The sequence below is a fragment of the Vipera ursinii genome (assembly GCF_947247035.1).
Source record: "Vipera ursinii genome assembly, chromosome: Z".
In the NCBI taxonomy this organism is placed as follows: domain Eukaryota; kingdom Metazoa; phylum Chordata; class Lepidosauria; order Squamata; family Viperidae; genus Vipera; species Vipera ursinii.
Genome location: NC_139517.1, coordinates 98398954 through 98404953, shown reverse-complemented (window position 1 = coordinate 98404953; position 6000 = coordinate 98398954).

Sequence of the window (6000 nt, the reverse complement as noted above, 5' to 3'; positions counted from 1 at the left end):
GATGACAATGGCGACGGACCCAAAACAACAGGATTCAGACAGGGCGACAAGGGCAGCTGCAACCTCTGCAGCAGCAAGGAAACAGCAGCAGCAGCAAACCCCATAGCCACAACCACAATGCCAACAGGTCCACCGCACTCACGGAGCTGAACTCACCAAGTGGCAGGGGGGGGAGAAACAACATCAAAGCCCCCTTCCCCCCTGCCACAAAGCTGGTCTCAAAAAAACAAACAAGCACGAGCAGAGTCCGAAAACCGGCACAAAATCACTCGGGCCAGCTCTGCTCAGCTCGAACAAGCAGGGAAACAGTTATTATTATTATTATTATTATTATTATTATTATTATTATTATTATTATTATTATTAAGATTTATATACCGCCCTTTCCCGAAGGACTCAGGGCGGTTTACAGGGCATTTAAAAAACAGTCAATACAAACGTTAAAACAAAATTAAAAGAGATTAAATAGAACCCTGAGTAAATTAAAACCCAGTTAAAATTAAAATTTAAAATATTCTCAGCCTGGGCCAAAGAGCTCGAAGAGCCAGGTCTTCAGGTCCCGGCGGAATGAACGGAGGTTGGGGGCAGTCCTAAACTCCGCAGGCAGCTGGTTCCACAGGGCAGGCGCACCCACTGATAAGGCCCTACCCCTGGGTGTTACCCGCCGGCAGTCTTTAACCGGCAGCACCCTGAGGAGACCCTCCCTGTGGGAGCGCACTGGACGAAGGGAACTTGATGCTGGCAGCAGGTGTTCCCTCAAATATCCCGGACCCTCGCCATTTAGGGCTTTATAAGTCATTACCAGCACCTTGAATCTCACCCGAGGGGCAACTGGAAGCCAATGCAGCTCGCGGAGTAGAGGTGTTACATGGGAGTATCGGGAGACCCCCATCACAACTCACGCGGCCGCATTCTGCACCAGTTGAAGCCTCCGGGTGGTCCTCAAGGGCAGCCCCATGTAGAGAGCGTTGCAGTAGTCTAAACAGGAGGTCACGAGCGCATGAGTGACTATGCGTAGGGCATCTCGGTCCAGGTAGGGTCGCAACTGGCGCACCAGGCGAACCTGGGCAAAAGCCCCCCTGGTCACAGCTCCTATATGGTCTTCAAAAGTGAGCTGCGAATCCAGGAGGACGCCCAAGTTGCGAGCCCTATCAACGGGGGGTAACACCTCACCCCCCATCGTTAGAGATGGAATAGTCTGGTTGACCCGAGATGCCGGTATGCACAGCCACTCAGTCTTGGCAGGATTGAGACGAAGCCTGTTTCTCCCCATCCAGACCCGGACCGCTTCCAGGCAACGGGACATCACGGCGAGGGCATCGCTGGGTTGGTTTGGGGTGGAGAAAAAAAGTTGGGTATCATCAGCATACTGATGATACCCCACCCCAAAACCACGAATGATCTCGCCCAGCAGCTTCATATAGATGTTGAACAGGAGGGGCGAGAGAACCGACCCCTGAGGAACTCCACAAACAGGAGTTCCAGTTGAGTTGGCCCCACCCAGCCGCCAGCGTCCTCTCACCGGTGAACTAGACAATCAACCTCTCTGGCTTCTCCTCCTCCATCCTCTGTCATTCCAGGCTGTATCCTGACGGGAGGGCACCAACGCTCCACCGGCAGCTCCACCGACCGAACAGGGGGCCAAACGATGGCAAAAAGCCCCATGGCAACCCAGCAGAGCCGAAAACCGCTCCGCACTAAGAGCTCAGAAGCCAGCGAGCAGCCATCTTAGACATGCGCAGGAGAAGCTAAAACTACTTCTACCCTTATGTAAACATGAACTGTTAATATTTTGGTTTTGTAAAGTAGGGAACAATGCATGTTATTTTTTATTTATATTTGATTTTCAATTTCCTATTAACTTCATGGCAGCCAGACTGGAATGCAGAAAGGCCAGATGTGGCCAGGGGTGATAAAATGCTCAAGTCTGGAGTAGCCCAAAGTCACCCCAATGGTTTTTCATGCCTAAAGCAAGACTAGAACTCGGCCTGCTATTTTCTAGGCTAACACCTCAACCACTACTCCAATCCATCTCAAAACTCAAAAGTGGGAAACATTTATTTATCTGATTTTGAAACCATACATCTCTGTCACAGTGGGATTCTAGGCAATGTTCAAATAAAATATTAAAACATAAAAACAGTATATAATGTTTAAAAAGGCAAGGATGGATTAAAAATCTATGTTTAAATTTAAAAGTTAATTAAACATATCTAATACTCTTCCTCCTATTATTTTCCCACAAAACCAACCGGTGAGGTGAGGTGAGCTGAGTCACAAGCACAAAATCATCCAGCTAGTTTTCACACCTAAAGCAGGACTAGAATTCAGTCTCCTGGTTTCTAGCACTCCCTTGCGCACCTTTCCTAAACTTCACCATAATTCCCTTACATTCTTATGCCTCTCCTTGGCAGCCACTTTCCTGCTACTGGCCTGATTGTGAGCCATCTGGGACTTGCAACTTTCTGCTGGCTTCCCCACTGACTTGGTTGTGGGAAGCCAGCAGGAATTTGCCTAGCCTAAGGACAATGGGGTTTAGTTAACAGTAACCAGGACTGCAGGAATTGCCACCACTAAGTGTTGAAGTTGCACTTTACAATCACATCACTTAGCAATGAACATTCGAGTCCAATTGCCATTGTAAGTTGAATACAACAGCAGCTTTATTTCAGTTGTTTTTTTATTTCCAAAAGAATATGCCCTTACTACAGAAAAGCTTTGCATTGATACTTTCTTTTTAATATTTACAAATTATATAGTTCAACCTTGTATTTAAAAAGTTTCAAATCTTCAACTTATGTTTCCTCTTCAAATTAGAGAAATTATCTTTCAGAAATAAACGTCACCTGGATCACTGATTAGTCTGTTGTTTTGCATTTTTGTCAAACCAAGCAATTGCATTTACCAATTATAGTAATATTTGTGGCTAATGGTCTTTGCTTTCTAAGAGAGCAACCATTTTCTGAATGCAGAGTGAAATGGTACCTACTATTCATAAAGCTTTTTAGTCTATCGATTCCATTGCAGACAGAATGGCTAAAAACCTCTTACATCAGATATGAACTGCTTCAAGTGTTGAGTGCTTAGAAACCAAACATATTTTAAGTAGAACTTTTTCAAGCATTCTGTGTTGTTTCACATGTGATTCCAAATTTGTCTTCTGTATTCTTACAGTATAGTGGGAGGATCAGTTGTGTTCCTGCTATTGATTTAGGCTGAATGGATGAATTGGAAATAAACTTGGACTAAAGCAATAGGCATTTATGGAGTACAGTGAGGGACTGCTATTCTAGATCTGTGATTAAAAGAGATCTACAGCTAGAAGGGCATTTTTTCAGAGGAAAGGAGAAAGGGACAGTATTAGAAAAAGCAAATTGATTAGCAGCAAAATCCCTATTCTAAAAGACAGTAGAGAACTGCAAAGTGGCTGAAGTAGCAGATGTCATACTAACTAAAACAAGCAGCTTCAACGTTTTCTGCACCACTGATGCAGGGAGCAAAATGTTCATAGGACCTGAATGAATCTTGGAAGTCTTCTAGTACAGCCTTAACCCAAGACAGGAATCATTATGCCATTCTGGACAAATGGTTGTCTAATCTTTGCTTGAAAACCACCAATAATGGAGCACCTATAACTCCAAGAGGAAGTGTTGCATTGATTAATCCTTCTGTCAGGAAATTCATCCTTAATTCCAGGTTGGATCTCCCTCTGATGAACTTCCACCCATTGCTTCTTGTTCTGCCCTCTGGTGCTACAGAGAATAAATTGACACCCTCTTCCCTGTGACAGTCTTTCAGATATTGGAAGATTGTAATCAGGTGTCTTCTAAGCCATCTCTTCATTAAGCTACAATACCTAGTTGTTACTTAAGTTTAATTCACCTCACATATTTCATCCAGTTATTGATGAACTGCATCTGATCTCACTTTGACTTACTGACCACTACTGATAAAAGAAACACAGTACTGTAAATTGCCAGCAATACAGAGTGGTGATAGAGTGTAGAATTAAGTGGAAATTTAATTCAAGAGATTTACTTTAAAAGAACAATATTAATATAAATAGAATGACTGGAATTAGTTACCTGACAGGATTTCCTCCTAAAGATATTTAATTTGAAAGAGATAGTTTTCCTTTCATAATGCTTTTAATAGCATATCTCCAAAGCAGAGAAAGGACACTTGAGCTGAATGAAGAAAGTAAGAATAAACAAATTATTCCCAACTTCTACACTGGGAGTTTTATTTTTTTAAATAATCTTTGATACATATTTTTAATCATATAGTTCAAGTCAGATTATTGGTAGCCTTCAGCACAAAATAATACTCTTCCTTGTAGAACATGGGTGCACCGTATTTTCCGGCGTATAAGACGACCCCCCCAACTTTTGAGATGATTTTTAAGATTTTTCGTCTTATACGCCAGAAAATCAGCGAGGAGCCCGGGAAGGCACGCCCTCCCCTCTCACTGTGGAGGAAGCAGGGCAGGCTGGCATCTGATGGAAGCTGGCAGGGCAGTCCTGCACACTCGCGCACTCCCCGGCTGCTCCTTAGCAACTGGGGAGTGCGCACGTGTGCAGGACTGCCCTGCCGGCTCCCGCCTGACGCTCTTCCCTCTTGAGGCAGCATCGTTCCCCGGCTCCTAAGGAGTCCTCGGGGATGCTGCCTCAAGAGGGAAGAGCGTCGGGCGGGAGCCAGCAGAACCCAAGAGTAAAATAACGGCCCTGCTAAGATCTCTATCTGTCTTGTGCACACATATTGGATATATATTAATGCTTTGATTATGATTTAGTTAGCATACATAACATTGGATCTTGCTGGCCAGACCGAAAATCCATTCAACCTATTTGTATTTCTCTTGGCGTTTACCATATGCCGAAAAGTTCCAAATTTAGTTATTTTTCTACTGCGATTCCAAATCTTGGAAGAAACGTTTTCCGGCTCTTGGCTGTGAAAGGAACAGAAGCTACCGCTTCCTGTGCTAACTTTCTAATACTGATTAGCTTTCCTGGAGAAGCAAACCTTCCATTCCAGCAAGATCACTACGGAGCGGGTTAGAAGACAAGACTCCAGCAACAGCTAGACTCCTTCCAAAGATCCGCCTAGATCCTGCCAACAATGTTATTTTCCGGGTACACCCAAATTCCCTTTTAGCACCGGGGAGGGAAGGGTGAGAAGAGATCATCGCTACTTTCTTCCTCCACTGTCTCCCTAACGCCTTCCCGCAGCTCCTCCCAATAATTCCCTTCCCCCAGGCTTGCCCTACAAGTACATAATGTCACGGGCAGCTGTAAATATCATGAATCATGGCTAGGTGAGCGAGAGATAGAAAATAAGACGAAAGCATCCCTTCCCTTCCCCCCCACCCGATCCACCTCGTCTCCAAAGCCGAGGAGCCGCCTTCCCTAACCAGAACGCGCAGCCACCTGTGGAATGCCTGGAGCAGCTCGCAACGGAAGAGAAGGAAGGCGCCACCTCTTTGGGCGTCACTGGGTCCTGATTTGTCCATCGGACACAGGAAATTGATCACTGCCTCTACTTCCATCGCTGTCCTGAAATCGAGTGTCGTACGAACAATCTCCCTTTAATTTGTTTATCCGAAGTGGAAATGAAAGCGGAGGGCCTGTTGGGACGTTGCATGAGATTCATTTGGACGGTGGAGCTCAGGCTCGAAACTGCAGGCAGTGACGCGTTGGGCGGGAGCCGGCAGGACCCGACGCTCTTCCCTCTTGAGGCAGCATCCCTGAGGACTCCTTAGGAGCCGGGGAGCGATGCTGCCTCAACAGGGAAGAGCGTCTGGCGGGAGCCGGCAGGGCAGTCCTGCACGCGTGCGCACTCCCTGGCTGCTAAGGAGCAGCCGGGGAGTGTGCGCGTGCGCAGGACTGCCCTGCCGGCTCCCGCCAGACGCTGATTTTCCGGCATATAAGACTACTGGGCGTATAAGACAACCCCCCAACTTTTGAGGTGATTTTCATGGGTTAAAAAGTCGTCTTATACGCC